The sequence below is a fragment of the Scyliorhinus canicula genome, chromosome 2 (genome assembly GCF_902713615.1).
Source record: "Scyliorhinus canicula chromosome 2, sScyCan1.1, whole genome shotgun sequence".
Lineage (NCBI taxonomy): Eukaryota > Metazoa > Chordata > Chondrichthyes > Carcharhiniformes > Scyliorhinidae > Scyliorhinus > Scyliorhinus canicula.
Genome location: NC_052147.1, coordinates 146866060 through 146891628, shown reverse-complemented (window position 1 = coordinate 146891628; position 25569 = coordinate 146866060). Strand labels below are relative to the sequence as shown.

The 25569-nt window shown below is 48.3% G+C and overlaps 1 protein-coding gene and 1 pseudogene across 3 annotated transcripts in view; one reads left to right on the top strand and one right to left on the bottom strand.

Moving 5' to 3' along the window:
- Positions 1-25569, bottom strand: part of agap1 (ArfGAP with GTPase domain, ankyrin repeat and PH domain 1) — a 959457-nt gene that overhangs the window by 853183 nt on the left and 80705 nt on the right. The gene's annotated exons all lie outside the window — the stretch shown is intronic.
- LOC119962477 lies at positions 1225-1666 on the top strand (annotated as a pseudogene).

The following is a 25569-nucleotide window of genomic DNA, read 5'->3' as shown; positions in this document are numbered from 1 at the left end:
GGGGAGATGGCACATAGTTTAGGGGGAGATGGCACGAAGTTTAGGGGAGATGACACGAAGTTTAGGGGAGATGGCACGTAGTTTAGGGGGAGATGGCACGTAGTTTAGGGGGAGATGGCACGTAGTTTAGGGGGAGATGGCACGTAGTTTAGGGGGAGATGGCACGTAGTTTAGGGGGAGATAGCACGTAGTTTAGGGGGAGATGCCGCATAGTTTAGGAGGAGATGGCGCCTATTTTAGCAGGTCATGGTGCGTAGTTTAGGGGAGAATCTAATGAATCAGGAAGCTCTATTTAGGAATGGGTGCCACAAAATTATCATTGATTGTCGTAAAAAAACATTCTGGTCCCATCATGCTCTTCAGGAAAGGAAATCTGCCATTCCTACATGGTCTGGCATACATGTGACTACAGATCCACACAATTGTGGCTGACCCTTAACTGACCTCTGATATGGCCTCAGCTAACTACTAAATTCAAGAGTAATTAGGGATGGACAACAAGTGCTGACCCAGCCAACAACATCCACATCCCATGAAAGAATAAATTTAAAAACCTGAAATCTGAACTATCGCTCAGATTTTCAGTAGCTATTTGCACCCTCTCTGGAGCCATGTTGTGTTTCTATAATTATCTCATTGACACTCGCTTCTGTCATCTAATCACTATAATCACTCCTGCCATTCATCTGAAGTGACTTTTTCCTTTTGCTTTTTTTCACTGACCTCCTCTGCATGCCTCCCCCATTTTTGGCTCTGCAAGGGCAGCATGATGACAGTGGGTTAGCCCTGCTGCCTCACGGCGCCAAGATCCCAGGTTCGATCCCGGCTCTGGGTCACTGTCCGTGCGGAGTTTGCACGTTCTCTCCGTGTTTGCATGGGTTACACCCCCACATTAGTGTCACAAGTAGACTTACATTAGCGCTGCGATTAAGTTACTGAGAAAATCCCCTAGTCAAACGGACCTTCGCCCGGGGGGGGGGGGGGGGGGGGGGGGGCACTGCAATCCGGTGCCATCCGCCCTATTACCAACCCCAGAGCAGTCTGCTGGCCCCACCATCGGGTCGGGGGCCGCCCGGATGCTGCTATTTTGCCGCTCGACGTGACGGTCGTGCCTATTGGGAGCACTAACCTCTGCCATCTATCTTTTCTCTTTCTCCCCCCCCCCCCCCCCCCCCCCCCCCCCCCCAATCACCCTGCCCGATCGCATCCGCGCAATAACGCCAGGGAATGGACATCCGCCACAATAAGGACCGCAAAGTGCGTAGGAAGGAGCCCAAGAGCCAGGACATCTATTTGCGGCTGCTGGTCAAGATTCGCAAGATGAAAATGCCAAGTCGTGAGGGCAAGATGGCGATGGTAGTGGGACCCATTACGGGCGACGTCCCCACCCGGGATGTCCTCAAGCTCAAAGTCGCCAAGACACCGATGTGGCCCGATCCCGTATCCTAAAGGCTGGGTGACAAATGATGACCTTTGACCAGTTGGCCTTGACTGCGCCAAGGGGTCAGGGGACAGTGCTGCTTTCTGCACCTCGTAAGGGCGCGAGGTTTACAGACACTTTGGACCTGCCCCAGGAGTTCCACACACCAAGCTGTACATTCGCTCAAAGGGTCGTAAGTTCGAGCGGGCCAGGTGTCGGAGGGCCATTCGAGGATACAAGTATTGAGCGATGCTCGAGTTAGAACATAGAACAGTACAGCACAGAACAGGCCCTTCGGCCCTCGATGTTGTGCCGAGCAATGATCACCCTACTCAAACCCACGTATCCACCCTATACCCGTAACCCAACAACCCCCCCCTTAACCTTACTTTTTAGGACACTACGGGCAATTTAGCATGGCCAATCCACCTAACCCGATCGCATCCATGCAATAACGCCAGGGAATGGACATCCGCCACAATAAGGACAATAAGAAGTTCTTTTCTATATCAATAAATTAACATTTGAACAGTTTAAAAAAAAGAAAATTCCCTCGTCGCCACAAACCGGCGCCTGTTTGGGTACACCGAGGGAGAATTCAGAATGTCAATTCACCTAACAAGCATGTCTTTCGGTACTTCTGGGAGGAAAACGAAGCACTTGGAGGAAACCCAAGCAGACACAGGGAGGACGTGCAGACTCCACACAGTGACCCAAGCCGTGAATCGGCCTGGGTCCCTGGCGTTGCGAGGCAACAGCGCTAACCACTGTGCTACCATACCTCTCTGTGCCGCCACGTCTTCACACTGAAACGTTAACTCTGTTTCTCTCCCCACAAGAGGCTGCCTGATTTGCAGAGTCATTCCAGCATTTTGTGGTTCTATCTGAGATTCTATGACGTCTTGCAGTCACAGCCACTAATTTACAGAGACCTGATACTCAAGTTAGCAGTGCACATTTTGCATAAACACAACAGATAATCATTTTAGTCAAGGCATCAAAAGAACACAAATCCTTATCACTGCTGACCTGTGACCCAATTATGCAAAATCAATTCTCCACAGAGTACAGTTCCCTCTGATGAAAATTCACAGGTCATGTGCAACAAATCCCAATGGCACTACATCCCACCTGCTGTAGAAATTCACACACAAAAGGTCCGCCAGGGAATGGATCAGTATATCTTCAGCAGCTATTTGCTGCTGGACATAAAATCACTGACTTGAAGTCAGACCCGTTTCCTGAAATTGCTACGTGAGCCAGACAGCAATTTACAGCTTGCTCAATCCGACAGCTGGTCTTGTTAATGGCTGCATTCAGTGCATCAAATTAACACCTTGAAATCCCAGCACCAAACTGTTGTGAGCACAACGACAATCTATTTTCCTTAAAACATTATGGTGTCACATTGCAACAAAGCAAATTCTAATTTGCAACCAACCGATTTATCTTTGGAGAAAACACAGCCGATTTTAACATATGCTGACAATGTAATTTACCCAGTAACACCCCTCCCACTGCTAAAATCAAAATTCCTTACACTATACATCAACTCACGCCAACTAACTTATATTCTTGAGGGCAAACCACCTAATGGAAAAGTATTTAGAATTCCACACTCTTTCCCCCCCCCCCCTCCAATCACAATTGAGTGTCAGTTGTCAGCCATCTGAAGCGTGATTCAAGGGGCAATTAATTTCCAACTTTCATGGAAGGGAACTACAATCTCAGCTCTTTGTTTAACCCAAAATCCGAACACAAGGTTCGGATGCTACGGTTAAAAGAAATTCAACTGCTTTGCATTGCTTCCTCATGATCCCAGGTTTGATCCTGGCTCTGGGACACCGTCCATGTGGAGTTTGCACATTCTCCTCATGTCTGCCTGGGTTTCGTCCCCACAACCCAAAGATGTGCAGGGTGGGTGAATTGGCCATGCTAAATTGTCCCTTAATTGGAAAAAATGAATTGGGTATTCTAAATTTATATTAAAAAAGAAATTCAAACCCCGAAAGTGAAAAAAAATTGCGGAAACTAAGCATCCAGCGTGTAATTCCAGCATTTTCTCGAACTATTCTTACAAACTGTCGATACCAGTTTGCTTTCTATTTTGTAATTTAGTTTCATCTGGTTTAATTAAAAATGGTAAAGGGATTAGAATTAATCATAAAGCTTAAATAATAAAGCATTTCATGCGCGGAACTTAAATCTCTGAAGTTATCGTGTGGAATAATGTATTTTTATTAGGTGTCAGAGGTTTACAAGTTTACATGGTTTACAAGTAAATGTGTGATCTGCCTCACTTCCAGAAGCTTCAGTTCCAACTCAAATCTAATATGATTTTTAAGACCATTCCTGCCAATCTGTTATTGTTTTATCTGCAATTCCAAACGGATGATCATACATTATAGGCAGTACTCACGTTGATATAGCACTTTGTGTAAAATAACCTTGTCACTTTGCAAGGAGGAAAGAGGGAGACCAAATGGACAGGAGAGTAATTCTGAGCAGATATGTCAAGGGCTCAATCAAAGAAGCAACTTTTCAGAAGGGTTTTGAAGTTAAAGAGGGAAGTGGGGAAGGCAAACAATTCTGGAGAGTTCCAGGATGATGGCATTTCAGTTTAGAAATTTATCTAGAGTGGTTCAGCAGTGACTGGAACACAAGCAATAGCAACTCCATTAAACTCCTGACCTAAAGATACAATATTAACACTGGGCACATTTGGGTTGGGGTGGGTTGTGAGAAGTCACCATCAAGAGTAGAGGGATCTGACACTTCCAGTACCGGGGATATGTTGAGAAGTCGCACATCAGGTTGCTCTCCTCCTACAAACCTTAAAAATATGCACTTATTGCCTGACAAATGCCTCTAAATGAGGCAAACCATCCCCACACCGCCAACAAAACGAAGACAGAAGGGAAGATGCCAAGTAACAGCCAGTCCAGAGGCCAAGTGGAGATCAGGAATGGGAAAACAGCAATCGGCCGAGCAGACCGACACACGAGGGCAGTGAAACTCCAACTTCGGCAGAGCGAGAGAAATCGACCCACAGCACCAGAAGCCCCCTCACTAGGGGATGGATGGAGGGCATTCCCTTCAAGAGAGTTGAGGAAACACCGAGATAAGACGAAAGCAGTCATACAAGCTGCAGTGAAGGGTGCGATGGCCAAAGCTCTGGCGAATATGCAAATGGTCCTGGACAAAGCCAAAAAGCGACTGGTGGCCCAGGAGACAACGATTAAGGACCTGGAAAAGGCCGCAATAGACCAGAGCGACCAGATCATCGACCTGGAAAAGGAGGTGGCAAGGCTGGTAGCAACACAAGGCGACCCGAGACGAATGGTTGAGGACCAGGAGAACCAGTCGAGGCGGCAAAAATCTACATGTGGGCCTACCGGAGGGGACCAAAGCTAGGAACCCCACAGACTATGTGGTCCAAATGCTGAGTAACCTACTGGGAAGAGACAGCTTCCCCAAATCACCAGAAATCGACAGAGTGCAGCGGTCGCTCCGACCAAAGCCCAAAACCGGGGAACAGCCGAGGGCGATAATTGCAGAAAGTCACTGGGTCCGGGAGAGAATCTTGCGCTGGGCCAGGCAGTTCAAAGCCTGCAGCTGGGAACGTCACTAAATCCAGATTTATCAGGACATTGGGGCTGACCCTGGCCAAGCGCTGGGCCGAATTTAACAAAACAAAGGCCCCGCTGTGCAGAAACGGCGTGAGAATCGGAATGCTGTACCCAGCCAAGCTTTGGGTCACATATCAAGACAGGAACACTTTTTCACGGTCCCTGTGGATGCTGACACGTTCTTCGCAGAGAACGGCTGGAGAAGCGGCAGCAGGGGCAGCGATGAAGAGCCCGCAGAATGACTCTTATAACACAATGTTTTAACAAACAAAAAGGTCTCTCCCTTTTACAGTCAGAACAAATAGACCATTGCTACAGCAGCCGCTTTACATGGGAGAACACTGCCTCGTTTTGGAGACGAGAGCAGCAGGAGAGGGAAGGTTGAGCTAAGTAAGTTCAACAGGGTACAGTGGGGGAAATGGCGGACAGGGAGCCAGAGATCGGGCAACGGGAGGAAGTGCAACAACTCCCGGAAGGGGGGGCGCCATACTAGGGAGGTGGCTAGCACCAGCATTCATGAAGATGAAAGAGGCTGCGGCACCCCCAGCAAGGGGGAAGGTGATGGAGGGAGGGGGGGGGGGGGGGGGGGGAGGTGATGGGGGGGGGGGGGGATGGGGGGTTCATAACGGATTCAGAAGCTGAGTGGGTGTTCATAAAGGAGGGCACCTGCAGAGGGACTTCCCTCTGGGCCCAGACCATGGCGGCACTCCCATCCCCATCTAATAAATATTCAACGTGCCCAGTGGTGACAGCAACACTCCAGTCGTGGAACCAATTCCGACAGCATTTCGGGCTAATGGAGATGTCCGACGAGTTTGGGGGCATTGGTGACAGCGCCTCTGCCATTCCCGCCGGCACGGTACTCCACCAGCCACGTGGTGGTGGCGACCCTGAGAATCTGGGGGCAATGGAGGAAACATGTGGGACTGGAGGGGGCATCGGTTTGATCTCCAATCTGCAATACTCATCGGTTTGCCCCGGGGAAGCTGGATGGAGTGTTTCGGAGATGGCAAAGAGCAGGAAGGAGATCAGTTCATAGACGGGAACTTTCCCAGCCTGAGGGAGTTGGAGGAGAAATTTGAATTGACGGGAGGGAATGAGTATAGGTACCTGCAGACTCAGGACTTCCCACGCAGGCAGGTCTCAACCTTCCCTCTCCTACCACCAAGGAACGATACAGGACAGGGTAGTTTCCAGAGGTAGGAGAGGGGAGGGTTTCGGATATCTATGAAGAACTCATGGGGTCAGCGGAAATGCAGACCGAGGAGCTGAAACATAAATGGGAAGAGGAGTTAGGAGGAGAGATAGAGGATGGTCTCTGGGCGGATGTGTAGTGCGAGAGAAGGCAGCTCTCACCACTCTGCTAGAAGCAGTTGGTTTTAGAAGACTGAAGAGGGAATATCTCTCTCAGCCTTGTTATAAGAAGTGCCCTACTCTGGACTAATGGTTAAGAAAAGAGATGCCAGAAATGAAAGTCCAGCTAGTTAAAAAAAGAGAAATGAAGAGAAGTTGCCAAGAAGTCAAGAGTTAACGGAACAGAGGAAACTGGAAACCAGAACAGATTACTGTTCAGTAAAGTCACATAGAGCTGAAAAGGCATTTAATCGTGATAGCCGAGAAATATATCTGCAGTAGTGCTAAGGCTTGTGAGGAATTACTACAGTTTTGAAGACATTATTTGAAATAATTGTGGAAATCTGGGGCTGGACCTCAGAGTTTGTGTAAAATCTTTTAAGACAAAGGAAACCTGAAGGGAGAATTGTAAAACCAGAGAGCAAAACCTTGAAGGAAGCAGCAGAGGGAAAGCATAATTTAAAAGAAGATTTGAAAGTGTAAGTTTTTGAAAGCGTAATTTGAAATCACCCGTGTGGAAGCCGGAATTCAGTGAGACACGGTATAAGAATCATCTGGGGGAATTCAATGAGACACGGTATAAGAATCATCTGGGGGGGGGGGGGGGGGGGGGGGATTCAGAGGAGGAAATCACAGACACTAACCTGGGTTCAAAGCAGAGGGTGTATTTGACGATGGCCAATCTGTGTGCTTAAATGGGACTTTGTGTTAATGGGACCATTGTAGCTTAAGATGTACTTCGTAATTTGTGTTAATCTTAAAATCTGTGTGTATCTGTTCAGCTGGGGGGGGGGGGGGGGGGGAAAGAGGTATTGTATAATAATCCACCTTTTCATGTTTCATGCTTTTTTTTCTTGTTGTTAAAAATAATTAGTGGCCCTGTAACTCTCTTCCTCCACGGATAATTTAAAAAAGTTAAAATCTTTTGAGCAAGGGTTTAATTCTGGAATTTTCCTGGACAGTTATAACATCAACTGAAGTCGTTAACACAGTTGAGGTAGTATGAGTCAGTTCTGTTTTTTAAATAAATTTAGAGCACCCAATTCATTTTTTCCAATTAAGGGGCAATTTAGCGTGGCCAATCCACCTCGCCTGCACATCTATTGGTTTGTAGGGGCTAAACCCACGCAGACACAGGGAGAATGTGCAAACTCCACACGGACAGTGACCCAGAGCCCGGATCAAACCTGGGACCTCGGCGCCGTGAGGCCGCAGTACTAACGCACTGTGCCACCGTACTGCCCAAGTCAGTTCTGTTGATGAGAGAAGAGAGTGCTTGTGGGCCCTGTGTTGAGGTTGGCAAGGTCATCAACCGTGCCCATTCCATTTCCCACACTTTCACTCTTATTGTTCCCCCTACTCACAGAACCAAGGAAAGACTTAATTTGTACTCACTTTCCACAATGAATGGATCATCCTCTGTCATTTCTGTCACCTCTAGTGTGAAGACACCACCAAACATATCTTCCCCTCCACTTCCCTTTTAGCATTCCAAAGAGGCTGTTCCTTCTAAGAACTCCCTGGTTCACTCCTCCATCATCCTCAACACTCCATCCCCTTCCCACAGCATTTTCCTACACAAGTGTATCTGCCCTTTTACCTCTTTCCTTCTCAACACCGAGGGTTGCAAACAGTCCTTTCAGCCATGTATTGATACTTCATTCAATTCACATCCTACATTTATTGCTCACAATATAGTCTACATTCAGGAGATGAAACACAGGTTTGGTTAGTCGCTTTGTCAATACATCCATCCAGTCCGCAAGCATGACCACGAGCTTCTGGTCATGTGCCACTTTAATTCCCCATTCCATTCCCACATTAACTTTGTTATCTTTGACCTAATCTGTTCCATTGAAGTTGAAAGTATGCTGATGGATGGACTTATCTTTCCCTTCAGTAGCATGACAACTTTCCAGACTCTGAGTTCAACAATTGCAGAACAGAAACTCGGTTTCTTTTTTTTTGGACAACAGCCATTAACGATGATTCTACTCTTTCAATTTACACTCTACCCAGACCAATCTTTTGTTTCTTTATTTGTCCCATTTCACCTCCTTCTCACCTGCCCCATCACCTCTTTAGTCATTTAATCTTTTATGCTTTCCACCCTGTCACAGATCTTTCCTTTTGCACTTCCTCCCCACCAGTGTCCCATTACCAACCCACAACCCCTTTTCCCCACCCCAATTCCTCACTTTCCCTACCTCTGTATTTGCTTAAAACCAGTTACATCTCCAACTTTTGTCAGTCCAAATGGAAGGTTGTCAACCAAAAACATGAACTTTGTTTTTATCTTTCTTGCTGCAGATGCTGCCTGACCTGCTGAGTGTTTCCAGCACTTCTATTTCAGATTTCCAGCATCTGCAGGATTTTGCTTTCATATGCACGAAGAAGCTATTTCAATGAAATTTACCAACTTTGCGGGTCAGTAGGTAAATCCCCTGCGAGTTCTAAAATCCGTGTTTAAGACATGGAAGGATCATTCAAGGTGGCATGGTGACACAGTGGCTAGCACTGCAACTTCACAACGCCAGGGACCCAGGTTCAATTCCGACCTTGGGTGACTGTGACGTTTGCACATTCTCCCTGTGTCTGCGTAGGTTTCCTCCGGGTGTCCAGCTTCCTCCCATAGTCCAAAGATGTGCAGGTTTGGTCAACTGGCCATGATACAACTGACCCACAGGTTATGTGGGATTACAGGGATGGAGTGGGCCTGGGTGGGGTGTTCTTTCATGGGGTTGCTGCAGACTCGATGGGCCGAATGACCTCCTTCTGCACTGTAGTGATCATATGGTTCATGAAGTGGTGTTGATAATCAGCCTGCTAATCCTTCCAATGCTTCCTTACTATTTTCCAAAGGGAAGAAAAGTTTGAGTGAAAATACAAGACAGGCAATTGAACTTATCTTGCTAAACAACATTTGTGCATACAGGAAACCAGATGTTGCAAGGTCACCCTTACCAGTCAGCCAGTTTTGAAAAAAAGACTGTGCCTCAAGAGTTACAGGGGAATAGAAGTGCCATCTAAGCTGATTCATGAGTCAACTGAGTCAGTAACCTGGATATTCTGGTCACAGAATTCTAGGCTGCAGAGTATTTGATTACATGGCATGTAGCAAATGAAACCCCTGATGACACATGAACAATAGCTGACAGCGTCACTTCTACCACAAGCTGAATATGTGATCTGGGTGACAACATATTCTCCTGCATTTCAAGATCCATCTCTCAATTAGAAGTTGTGCTAAAATAGCTGGCTGATTAATTTGATTTCCAAGAATGCTCAAATTTAGGATTAAGCTGCAGTCTGAGAGAACAAGAAATCTCCAAAACACTACAGATCACAGAGTATATTTATCAATATGACATCTCTATACAGACCAAACTTCTAGCAGCCTCCTCTGGTTTATCAGAGAACAAACAATTTCACTAAATGAGTGCATTGGCCTCCAAAGGATAACAACCAAGATGTATAGTACTTTATATTAGGCATATTTCTGTTATCAGAAGTACAACACTTCATCACTTAAGGTATCCAAGGCTGCATCAACTCCTAACATTGATCATTTTTGCCATTTGTGAATAATTGAAATGGTCATATTCCAACAGTGAAGCTCTCTATAAAAATGTAAAATTACTTTTTACTCTTCAATAATCTATTAATTTGGTGAGAAATAGCCGAGCCTGGTGATATAATATAACCTCCACAGTAATGAAAATTCAATAAATTGCTTATGGAGGTCTGCAAGAAGACAATATGCACATAAAGTTGTCTCTATTTCATAAGCCACAAAATCATTTTTGTTTTTTTATTAAAAAAGAACTTTGAAATCAAATTGTTCTAATTCTCTTTCAGGTTTATCAAAATGCAAAAGAAAATTCAAATATCTTCATGCAGTTCAGTACAATCCCTTTATTGTGAAAAAAAAGACGCAAGCATTCGTATAACACACATTAGGAATACTGTAGTACAGTGGTTGTTTTACTGGAATATTAATCCAGAGACCTGAACTAATGATCCAGAGACACAAGTTCAAATCCCACTGTGGCAGCTGGGAAATTTAAATTCAGTCAATTAAATAACCCATAAAAAGCTCATATCAGTAATGATGATTGTGAAATGACTGGATGGTCATTAAAAATCCATCTGTCACCAATGTAGGGAAGGAAATCTGCAGCCCTTATCCGATCTGGCTATTAGACCCACAGTTTGCCTCTTATAGACTCTCGGAAATGGCTGCGCAAGTCATTTAGTTGGATAGGGATGGGTAATAAATGTTGGTTTCGACAGCAACATTCACAATCCCTCAACGAATAAAAGAATTTGTGACAAATATCTAGATAATGGTTCATAGAACATAGAACATTACAGCACAGAACAGGCCCTTCGGCCCTCGATGTTGTGCCGAGCCATGATCACCCTACTCAAACCCACGTATCCACCCTATACCCGTAACCCAACAACTCCTCCCTTTAACCTTACTATTAGGACACTACGGGCAATTTATCATGGCCAATCCACCTAACCCGCACATCTTTGGACTGTGGGAGGAAACCGGAGCACCCGGAGGAAACCCACGCACACACGGGGAGGACGTGCAGACTCCACACAGACAGTGACCCAGCCGGGAATCGAACCTGGGACCCTGGAGCTGTGAAGCATTTATGCTAACCACCGTGCTACCATGCTGCCCTTGTTCATGTTAATATTTTGGAGGTAATGTTTAGCTCTGGGTAGATACTTATGATGAACTGAAGGTGCTGGGCTTTAAAAGATTGCCAAAACACCCAAAAGAAAATGGCAGTTCAGAAGGTTATCCATGTTTGTTTTATAGAATCAGAATAGAAGAGATGAAGCCATGAATCAGCAGGTGGCTTACTTGGCTGGTGGCAAGTGTTAATGTAAGCCTACTTGTGACATCAATAAAGATTATTACTGTAATGTTTTGATGAAACAGGATGGTAAATAAATATAATATTTATTTTCTTTCATAAGACCATAAGATATAGGAGCAAGGGCAGCAGGGTGGCACAGTGGTTAGCATTGCTGCCTACGGCGCTGAGGACCCGGGTTCGAATCCCGGCTCTGGGTCACTGTCCGTGAGGAGTTTGCACATTCTCCCCGTGTCTGTGGGGGTTTCACCCCCACAACCCAAAAGATGTGCAGGATAGGTGGATTGGTCACGTTAAATTGCCCCTTAATTGGAAAAAATAATTGGGTACTCTTTAAAAAATTAATTTTAAAAATAAAAAATTTTTAAATTAAAAAAGATATAGGAGCAGAATTAGGCCATTCGCCCCATTGAGTCTGGTCTGCCATTCAATCATGGATGATATGTTCCTCATCTTCATTCTCCTGCCCCATAACTCCTGATCCCCTTATTAATCAAGAACACCAGATTTGTGTTTGAGGTGCTGTTATCTAAATGGCTACATACCAAGACCTGGAAGGTGGAATTAGACAGAATAGTTCTTTCTTGGAATATAAGAACTAGGAGCAAGAGGAAGCAATTTAGCATTTCGAGCCTGCTCCACTGTTCAATACTATCATGGCTGATCCCATCATGGCCTCAACTCCATTATCCTGTCCATTCTCTGTAACCCTTCAACCCATCACTAATTAAAAATCTGTCTAACTCCTCCTTAAATTTATTCACTGTCCCAGCATCCACCACACTCTGGGGTAGTGAATTCCACAGAGTCACAACCCTTTGGGAGAAGTAGTTTCTCCGCATCTCGGTTTAAATTTGCTACCCCTTATCCTGAGACTATGACCTCTCGTTCTGGAATGCTCCATAGAGGAAGCATCCTCTCCACCTCTACTTTTCCCATATCTTTTATCATCTTGTATACCTCAATTTGATTTCCCCTCATTCTTCTAAACTCTAAGTATCGGCCTAAACTGCTCAATGTCTCTTCATAAGACAAACCCCTCACGTCTGGAATCAACCTAGTGAACCTCTGCTCAACTGCCTCCAATGCCACTACATCTTTCCTCAAATAAGCGGACCAAAACTGTGCACAGTTCTCCAGGTGTGATCTCACCAATGCTTTGTACAATTGCAATAACACTTCCTTAACTTTATACTCTATTCCTTTAGCTATACATGCTAGCATTCCATTTGTTTTCTTTATTACCCGCTAGTTTTCTGTGATTCATGCACGTGGACACCCAGATCTCTCTGCAACAGAACACCCCCATTCAGATAATAAGTTGCCTTTTCATTTTTCAACCAAAATGGGTGACCTCACACTTATCCACGTTAAACCCCATCTGCCACATTTTGGCCCACTCACCTAACCTATCTATATCCATTTGTATGGTTCTTATTTCCTTGTTGCAACTTACTGTCCCACCTATTTTAGTGTCATCTGCAAATTTGGCTATAGAACCTTCTATCCCTGTATCCAAGTCATTAACAAATATTGTAAATAGTTGGGGTCCAAAGATCGAATCCTGTGGCACGCCCCTGGTTACAAGCTGCCATCCAAAAAAAGACCCATTTGACTCTCTGTCTTCTGTCCGTCAGCCTGTCATCTATCCAAGCTACCAAATTACCCCGAACCCCATGCAATCTAACCTTGTGTATTAACCTTCTGTGCATGTTTCTAACATTCTAACATGTTTCTCACACCTCAGGTATCCCTCAATATTCCATTCCACTACCATAAGCTATAGTGAAAGTCAAGTGAAACCATTTTCATAATGCATTGCCAAAATGCTACCTGCTTTCATTCTGAGGGATGTAATATCTCATGCCATTACAATCATTCATTTTATTATAGATTCATTTATAAAAATGATACAAGCTGAAAAATGAATTAGACATGGTGGGTGAAACTCAAGCACACTGCCAGACATGAATAATTAATGTTACACCATTCACATACTCTATTATTTAATATTATCCCTCTATTAATAACTGTGAAGAACAGTGAAGAGTTCCCACTGCATAACAGCTGCTTAACAGAATACAGGGGAAATGTTTGTCGGTTAACTTGCATTCACCTAGCAGCCGGGGTCAGCAGGAGTCGGCTGACTTACGGAAGTACAATGACTGGAGTTACGCAGCTAGGGGGGACCCTAGCTTTGGGGGGGGGGGGGGGGGGAAAGAGAAAGAGAGGGGGGGGATACCGGGTTGCTGGTGGAATGGCCAAGAAGGAGCTGGAGCCTGTAGAGGGGGTCGGGATGGGGGTCTGTCGCTGTGGGGAACAGGCTGAGTGGGGGGCGCGGGCACGTGGCGGATTACGGAAGGGTCATGGCTAGTCGACGGGGGAGGGGGGCAGGTGGCCCTCCGATCCGACTGATCACCTGGAATGTGAGGGGACTGAATGGGCCGGTTAAACGGTCCCGCATGTTCGCGCACCTGAGGGGGCTGAAGGCGGACGTGGCTATGCTTCTGGAGACGCACCTGGGGGTGGCGGATCAGGTTAGGTTGAGGAAGGGGTGGGTGGGCCAAGTGTTTCATTCGGGGCGAGATGCGAAGAACCGGGGGGTGGCGATCCTGGTGGGGAAGAGGGTGCCGTTTGAGGCGTCGAGCGTGGTGGCAGACAGCGGCGGGAGGTACGTGATGGTGAGCGGCAAGCTGCAGGGGGAGCGGGTGGTACTGGTCAATGTATACGCCCCGAATTGGGACGATGCGGGTTTCATGCAGCGCATGTTGGGCCGGATTCCAGATTTGGAGACCTGGTAATGGGGGGAATTTCAACACGGTGCTGGATCCGCCACTGGATCGATCCAGTTCCAGGACGGGTAGGAGGCCTGCGGCAGCTAAGGTGCTGAGGGAGTTTACAGACTAGATGGGAGGGGTGGATCCTTGGAGGTTCGTGAGGCCGAGGGCCAGGGAATTTTCATACTTCTCCCATGTGCATAAGGCCTACTCCCATATCGATTTTTTCATTTTGAGTAGGGCGCTGATTGTGGGGGTAGTAGACGCTGAGTACTCGGCGATAGCCATTTCGGACCATGCCCCGCATTGGGTGGACCTCGAGCTGAGGGAGGAGAGGGACCAGCGCCCATTGTGGTGCTTGGAGGTGGGGCTGCTGGTGGACGAGGCAGTGAGGGGCGGGTTCGAGGATGTATCGAGAGGTATCTAGAGGCCACGATAATGGAGAGGTCCGAATGGGGACGGTATGGGAGGCGCTGAAGGCGGTGGTTCGGGGAGAGTTGATCTCCATTCAGGCCCACAGGAAGAGAGGGGAGCAGAGAGAAAGGGAGAGATTGGTGGGGGAGATGGTGAGGGTGGACAGGAGGTACGCGGAGGCCCCGGAGAAGGGACTGCTGAGGGAGCGACGCAGCCTTCGGGCTGAGTTCGACTTGTTGACCACCAGAAAGGCGGAGGCTCAATGGAGAAAGGCTCAGGGTGCGGTGTAAGAGTATGAGGAGAAGGCGAGCAGGATGCTGGCACACCAGCTCCGTAAGCGGGATGCGGCCAGGGAGATTGGTGGTGTTAAGGATCAGGGAGGAAATGTGGTGCGGAGGGGGGTTGACATTAATGGGGTCTTCAGGGACTTCTATGAGAAACTATATCGGTCCAAACCTCCGGCAGAGGAGAAGTGATGGGGCGCTTTTTAGACCGGTTGAGATTTCTGAGGGTGGAGGAGGGACGAGTGGAGGGTCTTGGGGCGCCTGTTGTGCTCGAGGAGCTGGTCAAAGGGATAGGGAACATGCAGTCGGGGAAGGCGCCGGGGCCGGATGGGTTCCCGGTTGAATTTTACAAGACGTATGCAGACCTGCCGGGCCCCCTGTTGGTTAGGACCTTTAACGAGGCAACGGTGTGGGTGGGGGGGGGGGCTCTGCCCCTGACGATGTCTCGGGCGCTGATCTCCTTGATTCTTAAGCGAGACAAGGATCCCCTGCAGTGTGGATCATACAGGCCGATCTCACTCTTGAATGTGGACGCCAAGTTGTTGGCAAAGATCTTAGCCATGAGGATTGAGGACTGTGTGCCGCAGGTTATTCACGAGGATCAAACGGGGTTTGTGAAGGAGACGCAGCTGAACACTAATATACGAAGGCTCTTGAACGTTATAATGATGCCGGCGGTGGAAGGGGAGGCGGAGATAGTGGTGGCGGTAGATGCGGAGAAGGCCTTTGAAAGGGTCGAGTGGGGGTACTTGTGAGGGGTGCTGGAAAGGTTCGGGTTTGGGGAGGGGTTTGTTAGTTGGGCGAGGCTGTTGTATGAGGCCCCGATGGCGGGTGTGGTCACTAATAAGAGGAGGTCGGAGTATTTGCGATTGTATCAAGGGACGAGGCAGGGGTGTCCCCTGTCCCCCCCTACCTTTTGCGCTGGCAATTGAGCCCCTGGCTATGGCGCTGAGGGAGACGGGGGATTGGAGGGGGCTGATCCGGGGTGGGGAGGAGCACCGAGTGTCGCTCTACGCGGACGACCTTTTGTTGTATGTGGCAGACCCGGTGGAGTGAATGCCAGTGGTGATGGGGATTCTTCGGGAATTTGGGGATTTCTCAGGGTATGAGCTTAACTTTGGGAAAAGCGAGCTGTTTGTGGTACACCCTGGGGGACCAGGAGGGGAGATTGGGAGGCTCCCGCTGAAAAGGGCGGAGAGGAGCTTCAGGTACTTGGGGGTTCAGGTGGCCAGGAGCTGGGGGGGCCTTACATAAGCTTAACCTCACAAGGCTGGTGGAGCAAATGGAGGAGGAGGTTAAGAGGTGGGACATGCTGCCGCAGTCTCTGGCGGGTAAGGTGCAGTCAGTCAAGATGACGGTGGGTGGGCAGCACGGTGGCACAGTGGTTTAGCCCTCTAGTCTCACGGCGCCGAGGTCCCAGGTTCAATCCCAGCTTTGGGTCACTGTCCGTGTGGAGTTTGCACATTCTCCCCGTGTTTGCGTGGGTTTCGCCCCCACAACCCAAAGATGTGCAGGCTAGGTGGATTGGCCACACTAAATTGCCCCTTAATTGGAAAAAAATAATTGGGTACTCTAAATCTATAAAAAGAAAAAAAAAAGATGACGGTGCTCCCGAGGTTTCTGTTCGTGTTCCAGTGCCTCCCCATCCTTATCCCGAAGGCCTTTTTCAGGTGGGTTAACAGGAGCATTACGGGATTTGTGTGGGCACACGGGACCCCGAGGGTGAGAAACGTGTTTCTGGAGTGGGGCAGGGATAGGGGGGGCTGGCGCTGCCCAACCTCTGTGGGTATTATTGGGCTGCCAACGCAGTGATGGTGCGTAAGTGGGTAATGGACGGGGAGGGGGCAGCATGGAAGAGGATGGAGATGGCATCCTGTGTGGGCACGAGCCTGGAAGCGCTGATAACAGCGCCGCTGCCGCTCCCTCCAACGAGGTATACCACGAGCCCGGTGGTGGCAGCTACCCTCAAGATTTGGGGGCAATGGAGGTGGCACAGGGGGGAGGTGGGGGCCTCGATAGGGTCCCCGATACAGGGGAACCACCGGTTTGTTCCAGGGAGAATTGATGGCGGGTTCCTGAGTTGGAACAGGGCAGGTGTCAGGAGGCTGGGGGACCTGTTCATAGATGGGAAGTTCGAGAGCCTGGGTGAGCTGGGAGGGAAGTTTGGGCTCCACCGGGGAACACCTTTAGGCACATGCAAGTAAGGGCGTTTGTCAGGCAGCAGGTGGCGGGGTTCCATCTGCTGCCGCCGTGTGGGTTCAGGACAGGGTGCTCTCGGGGGTGTGGGTTGGAGAGGGGAGGATCTCGGAAGCGTACCAGGTGATGCAGGAGGTAGACGAGGCCTCAGTGGAGGAGCTGAAAGGTAAATGGGAGGAGGAGCTGGGTGAGGAGATTGAGGAGGGGACGTGGGCGGATGCCCTGGAAAGGGTGAACTCCTCCTCTTCCTGTGCGAGGCTTAGCCTCATACAGTTTAAGGTGCTGCATAGGGCTCACATGACCGGGACAAGGATGAGCCGGTTCTTTGGGAGCGAGGACAGGTGTATTAGGTGCTCAGGGAGCCCAGCAAACCATGTCCAAATGTTCTGGGCATTCCCAGCGCTGGGGGAATTTTGGAAGGGTGTAGCAAGGATTGTATCGAGGGTGGTAGGATCCAGGGTAAGTTCAGGCTGGGGACTCGCAATATTTGGGGTTGCAGTGGAGCCGGGAGTGCAGGAGGCGAAAGAGGCCGGTGTTCTGGCCTTTGCGTCCCTCGTAGCCCGGCGGAGGATACTTCTTCAGTGGAAGGATGCGAGGCCCCCAAGCGTGGAGGTCTGGGTCAACGATATGGCGGGGTTTATTCAATTGGAGAGGTTGAAATTTGCCCTAAGGGGGTCAGTGCAGGGGTTTTTCAGGGGATGGCAACCGTTCCTAGATCTCCTGGCAGAACGGTAAAATCAGAAGGTCAGCAGCAACCGGGGGGGGGGGGGGGGGGGGGGTACTCTTTGTTTTTGTTTTAGTTTTGGGCGGAATCTTTGCCAACGACGGGCGTTTATTTATTGTTTCTCTTTTGTACATATGGGGGGGGGGTTGTTCTTACATTTTTCTGTTACTGTTTTCTTTTTTGTGAAAATGTGAAAATTTAAATAACATTTTTTTTAAAACTTGCATTCAACTCCAAATACCTCTGAAATTTCTGAAAGTGGTGTTACACTTTTTCTGACATTTTGTTCCAGAACAGGCCAAATAACAGATGGTAAATTACATCTTCAAGGCAAATTCAAATCCTGAAAATTAATACAATTAAATGGCTTAATCAGAATTTGCAGCATGGAAACAGGCCATTCAGTCCACCAGGTCTATGCCAGTGTTTCAGCTCCACACAAGATTCCCCCTATTCCTCTTTAATCAACACAATCAATGATGACTCAGCCTGACTGCATTGAGACTTTTGAATTGCATCGCTATAACATCCTGAATAATGGATTCCAGCATTTTCCCAATGGAATGTTCGGCTAACTGGTCTGTAAACTTTACTTTTTTTTTTAAAGCCCTACAGTACAGGAGGACATTCAGCCCATTGGGTCTGCATCAACCCTCTGAAAGAGCCACCTACCGACGATCATGCCCCAACCCTATTCCCACAAGTCCACCTAACCTTTCGGACACTAAGGGGCAGCACGGTAGCATTGTGGATAGCACAATCGCTTAACAGCTCCAGGGTCCCAGGTTCGATTCCGGCCTAGGTCACTGTCTGTGCGGAGTCTGCACATCCTCCCCCGTGTGTGCGTGGGTTTCCTCCGGGCGCTCCGGTTTCCTCTCACAGACCAAAGATGTGCAGGTTAGGTGGATTGGCCATGATAAATTGCCCTTAGTGTCCAAAATTGCCCTTAGTGTTGGGTGGGGTTACTGGGTTATGGGGATAGGGTGGAGGTGTTAACCTTGGGTAGGGTGCTCTTTCCAGGAGCCGGTGCAGACTCGATGGGCTGATTGGCCTCCTTCTGCACTGGAAAGAGCACCCTACCCCTACCAAGGTCAACACCCGGAGGAAACCCACGCACACACGGGGAGGATGTGCAGACTCCGTACAGACCCAAGACCCAAGCCGGAATCGAACCTGGGGCACTGGAGCTGTGAAGTGATTGTGCTATCCACAATGCTACCGTACTGCCCTAACCATTACATGCAACATTTTCACATTACGAGTATGACATTTTAATTTAGATGGCATATCCATCATTCATCCATTGGACCTGGGGACTGAGACAGAAGACAATTCTAGATCTGGTAATTTTGCAGTTCACTTCAGTTTGCTCTGTGTTCATAGCCTCATAATTGCCCTTATTCAAGTTTAAAACGCTAGTCTCTCCCTCAAACTAAATGCGAAATTCAATCATGCTATGATCATTGCTACTTAGGGGCATCTTGACTGCGATTATTAATTAACCCTGTCTTTTTGCACATTACCAGATCTAGAATAGCCTTCTGTCCAGTTGGCTCTTGCACATGTTACTCTTAGAAGCTGCGCCAAGAACAATCTTGAAAACACCTAATGATGGACAGTACGTTGGGTCAAGTAGGACTTATTTGGTTGAAGGATCCCTCTTCAGATGGATTAATGATGGATATGCCATCTAAATTGAAATTTCATACTCATATTATGAAAATGTTGCACGTAAAGAACGTTCTATTAATGCTTTTAAGAAAACAGATATTTCAGACCAAAATATTTAAAACAAAAGCAAAATACTGCAATCCTGAATAAAAACAGAAAACGCTGAAAATCTCAACAGGTCTGGCAGCATTTGTGCTGAAACAGAGTTAATACTGAGTCCATATGACTCTTCATCAAAGCTGTATATTTAAAAACCTCCCCCGTCTTGATCAAGGCTGAACTCAGCCGGCTCCCACCTCTGTGCCTAGGTACCATGCCAGGCAGCACGGTAGCACAGTGGGTAGCACAGTTGCTTCACAGCTCCAGGGTCCCAGGTTCGATTCCCGGCTTGGGTCACTGTCTGAGTGGAGTCTGCACGCTCTCCCTGTGTCCGTGTGGGTTCCCTCTGGGTGCTCCGAAGTACTGAAAGACGTGCTGTCAGGTGAATTGGATATTCTGAATTCTCCCTCAGTGTACCTGAACAGGCGCCAGAATGTGGCGATTAGAGGATTTTCACAATAACGTCATTGCAGCATTAATGTATGCCGACTTGTGACAATAAAGATTATTACTTTTTAAATTTTAGAATACACAATTCATTTTTTTTTCCAATTAGGGGGCAATTTAGCATGTCAATCCACCTACCCTGCACATCTTTAGGTTGTGGGGACGAAACCCACACAAACACGGGGAGAATATGCAAACTCCACACGGAGAGTGACCCAGAGCTGGGATCGAACCAGAGACATCGGCGCCGTGAGGCAACAGTGCTATCCACTGTGCCGCCCAATAAAGATTTTTGTTAACTGCAAATCACCCTGGCAATCTTCCCAACAGTCTTGAGGCTCTTCCCCATACATTCTCCTCACCAGAGTATCTTTCCACTCTGTGCTGTACGTGCGAAAGCACAGGCCCCTCACATTTCACACCAAGTTAATCTCCACAAAGCACTATCACCTTGTTTTGCAGACCACCTGGGGAGACTCTGTGGGCCTCTGTTTGAGAACATGATTAGGAGATTGTGAACAGTTTGCTGGAATCTGAAAGAATGGTCGCAGTGAGGAATATAATCAATGGCAAGAGTCGATAATCCGTTATAGGGAGCAAAATTCTTTCAGAAATTACCTATATCTTCCAAAATTTGATTTACTGGTGTCAACCATGATGGATAGAATGTACTACTGTCTGAATCCTTGAATGTGTCTGCGGTGGGACTTGCAACAAAATCTCCAATTCTCCTTGATTTTCTACAAACATTATTCAGTTGTAATAGTAGATAGAACTCCACCTATTGAAAGAACATGGGTCAACGTCATGAAAGTATATCACCACATCTATATCTCTGTTATTCACTGTTTGGAGCAAGAAAGATACATTTTTATGAGTCCCATTATTTAATCACTTCCACAGAAGCCGCAGATCTTCTTGAAGTTTTAAACTTATGTCAGTTAGATGTCCTAGATCTTTGTGACAGATGTGCTACAAGAGGTTGGAACTGTTTCCGGCCCCCCAAGAAAGAAAGTCCTGGCAAAGACAATCATGTTGTACTTTTTGAGCAAGCACAATACATAAATGACAGGAATATGAGTGTTTTCTCAATGCTCACTGAACCCTTTTCATTCAATTTTTTTTAAAAATCAACTATAACTAAAATGCTTAGAGCAAGTACTCAATTATTCCATTCCATGATTCTTCATAATTTCATCAGGTTTTCAGAGAACAATGTGTGCCACACTCTCACTTTTACATATAGACGGGAAAGCCGATCTCTACCTTCACAGAGAACATCCCCTCCTGCCCCAGGGAATTAATGTGTAAGCAGCTTCCATTGCTAATCATAGAATCATGACTTGCGGTGGCAGCCAGGGTGTAAGTGGTCGCACACAGGGCAGCTTCTGCTCGAAGGCATATGAAAGAGCTCTTTTTACCCGATATTGGGTGTAATTTTGACGAAAAGGTGTAGTTGAAGGTCAGAGGAGCAGTTTACCCTAGGAGTGCTAGGTCAGCTGGCTACCGAACCCAGCAGATGGTGAGAGACCTGGCCAAAGAGTTGGAGGAAACCTGTGGCACAGCAGCTGGTGTGAGGATGGCAGAGGGGAAAGGGCTGATGCAAGATGGAAAGCCCCAGATGGAGCATTAAGGAGGAATTCTGCCAGTAGAGGAAAGAAATGCGGGAGGATCGCTCGAAGGAGCTGTGGCACCCCTGAAGAGTTGAATGGGTGGAGAGCGTTTGGAGGTGCAGGTGGCACAGATTCAGGAGATTGAGGGAGTGATCTCAGACCACAGCGATCGTGTGGTGACTCTGGAGGCGGAGGTGGCGGACCAGGAGAACACCTCGAGAACAGTGGGCCTGCCCGAAGGAGTGCAAGATGCGAGTGCCACAAGGCATGTCTCGAAGATGCTGGTGGAGCTGGTGGCGGAGGGGTTGCTAGACAAGGGCCCTGAAGTGGACAGAGTGCACAGTTCCCTGAGGCAGAAGCCTAGAGCTTGGGAGCCGCTGTGGGCGGTGATCATGAGACTCCTCAAATTTATAGAGAAAGAGAAGATCTTGCGTTGGGCCAGGGAGAAGCGCATCTGCGAATGGGAGGGGAACAAGTTCCGAACACATCAGGACATTGGAGCAGAGTTGGCGAAACGGCGGGCAGGGTTCAACAAGGCCACGGCAGTGCTGTACCAGCGGCGGATCAGATTTGGGGTGCTTTACCCACAAAATTATGGGTGAGGTTTGAAGGCCAGAAATATTACTTCAAGGCCCCAGAAGTGGCCGAGATGTTCATCAGGGAACATAAACTGGGGGAGAACTGAGTGGATAATGTTTGGGAACCGGGGTGCTGCTATTTTGTAATGGTTGGGCATACGTTTGAAGTGGGGGCAGGGATTCGGGGATTTTCGCTCCCCCCAGTTTAAACAGGGTCCGTTTTTGGGTTTGTTGTTTACTTTTGGCATTGTAAGTGGTGGTTGGGATGAAAAGTTTATGTGGGGATGGATGTTCCCATCCTCCCCCCAATTGTTTTATGCGGCTGTTTGCGTTTAGCGTTTGTTTGCTTTCGGGGGAGGTGACGTCGAGTTCAAGATGAGTTTTAGTTTGGGTGAGAGAGGATAAGGTTAGCAGGTAGCCTTCTTCCCTGAGAGGAGTGAGGCAAGGGGGATGGGAGATCAATGGGAGGAGCCTTTGGGAAAGGGCTGCCACACTAGCAAGTAATGCTGGTGAACGGAAGTGAGGTGGGGGAGAAGGCCGAGAGGGGTGGGCGAGAGGGTGTGGGGGGTGAGGTTGACGCGACGTGGCAGGGGGTGAGGAATGACATTGTCGGAGCAGAGAAGGGGCCATCTGGGATGAGCTAGGTACAGGGCGGAATTAATGGGGCTGGAGTTAAGTGGGGAAGATGACGGATGGTCGAGGGGAATGGAGGCATAGCCTCCGTAACGTTGGTAATGTGAAACGGCCGAGGACTCAATGGACCGGTCAAAAGATCACGAGTGTTTGTGCAACTCAGGAACTTGAAAGCGGAGGTGGTCTTTCTGCAGGAGATGCACCTCCGCATGAAGAACAATGTTAAGTTAAGGAAGGGGTGAGTCGGGCAGATTTTTCACTCTGAGTTTGATTCGAAATCAACGGGAGCGGCAAATTTAATGAACATGAAAATAGGATTTGTGAGTGCGATGGAAATGAGGGATCCGTGTGGAAGATGTGTGATTGTGAATGGGGTGTTGGAAGGCATGCCGGTTGTGTTGGTAAACGTCTATGCACCAAATTGGTCGATATGGATTTTATGAGGGAGTTGCTGGAAGCAATCCCGGATTTGACACGCACCAGTTGATTATGGAAGGAGATCTTAATTATGTCCGAGAGCGGATAGGTCGAGCCCCAGGTCGATGGGTAGCGTACAAATGGCAACGGTGCTGGCTGGGTTAATGGAAAGGATGGGTATGGTGGACCCATGGCGCTTTTGGACCCCAAGGGGAATGGGGTATTCCTTTCTTTCGCACATTTATAAGGTGCATTCGAGGATTGATTATTTAGTAGAGAGTCAGGAGATTTTGGTTGGGTGGAGGGGGAAGAGTATGCGGGGATTGTTATTCCAGACCATGCGCCCCACTGGCTGGAGATTCGGCTTAGACCGGGACAAGGGCAGAAGCCGGAGTAGAGGTTCGATTCGGGGTTGCTGGTGGATGGAGGCTTTTGTGACGAGGTGCGGCAGTGATTAAGGAGTATGTGGAGTTGAATCAGAACGGGGTGTCGGCGGCCATTTTTTGGGAAGCGCTGAAAGCAGTGGTCCGGGGCAAAATCATCCATTTAAGGCTCAGGCGGATTGGGAAAGACAGGAGGACTATGACCACTGAATGAGCGAGATAGTGGTGGTGGACAGGGAGCATTCAAGGCTGCCCACCACAGAGTGATTAGCGAAGAGGAAAAATTTGCAGGGGCAGTCTGACAGGCTGACAATGGGGAGGGCAGTAGGACAACTACGTAGGGCAAGAGGGGTGTAATATGAGTATGGGGAGAAGGCGAGTCGCATGCTGATGCACCAGTTACAGACGCAGGCCGCGTCCAGTGAAATATTGAGGATACGGATGGGAGTTGGAGATGTGGTGTCAGAGCTGGGGAAGATAAATGAGGCGTTCAGGGAGTGTTACCAGGGATTGTACAAGGCGGACCAGGGGGGAGAGAGGGCCATGGGACGGTTTATGGACGAGCTGGTGTTTCCCCAGTTGGAGGAAGCAAAGAGGCAGGTGTTGGATAAGCCCCTGGGGCTGAGGGAGGTGCTGGATAATATCAGGGGTATAAAATCAAGGAAGGCCCCGGGGCCAGATGGATACCCAGCAGAATCTTACAAGGAGTTTGTGACGGACTTGGCACCACATCGTTTGGGGGCGTTTATGACGCGTTGGAGAAGGGGAGCTGCCGGAGATGATGACACAGGCAGTGATTACGTTAATCCTGAAAAAGGGGGAGGACCCGGTGGAACGTGGGCTTTATAGGCCCATATCACTATTGAACACGGATGTGAAAGTATTGGCTAAGTTGGTGGTGGGGAGGATGGAAGGTTGTGTCCATCAATTGGTGGTTGCAGAGGATTAATGGGCTTCGTGAAAGGCAGGCTGCTCGCGGGTAATAAAAGCAGGTTGTTGAAGGTAGTTATGAATCCGTCGGGAGCCCTGATAATGGAGATAGTGGACGCAGAGAAGTCATTTGAATGGATGGAGTGGCGGTACTTATTCAAGGTGCTGAGAAGGTTTGGGTTTGGGCCGAGATTTGTGGCATGGGTGCGGTTGCTGTATGTGGCACCAAGGACAAGTGTGAGGACAAATGGTATGAGCTCGCAAAGTTTTGACTTACACAGAGACATGAGGCAGGGGTGCCTGCTGTCGCCATTGTTGCTTGCGCTGGCCATCGAGCCTTTGGCGATGGCTCTTCGGGGGTCGGCAGAGTGGCAGAGGATAATGAGGGGACAGAGGGAGCATCGGGTCTCGCTCTATGCTGATGACCTATTGTTGTATGTTTTGGAAGGATCATGGGCCTGCTGGGGAGGTTCAGGGAGTTATTGGGGTATAAGTTGAATGTAGGGAAAAGCAAGGTTTTCCCGATGAATGAGCTAGGACAGCGAGCCAATATAGGGGGGATGCCATTTAAGGTGGCGAGGGATAGGTTCAGATATTTGGGGTTTCAGGTAGCGAAGGAATGGACGGGGCTCCATAAGTGAAACTTTTAAAAATAAATTTAGAGTGCCCAATTCATTTTTACCAATTAAGGGCAATTTAGCATGGCCACTCCACCTACCCTGCATGTTTGAGTTGTGGGAACGAAACTGTATTTGGAGGAAAGATGCCAGTTAGAAGGAGATCCCGTGAGGGAGTGGATTCAGGCACCGAGGAGGCCAGTGGTAAAAATCAAGAAAAAATGGGAAGGGGAGTTGGGAGAGTAGATCAATACAAGCGAGGGCAGTCCCAGTCTCTGTAGAGCAATTGTTTCAGCACTCTGATTGTTAATCCTAAGGTTGGTGGTTCGAGACATACAGCGCCGCCAGATTTACGATTTTATGGGTGGCACGGTAGCACAGTGGTCAGCACTGTTGCTTCACAGCACCAGGGTCCCAGGTTTCATTCCCGCTTGGGTCACTGTGCGGAGTCTGCACGATCTCCCTGCGTCTGCGAGGGTTTCCTCCGGG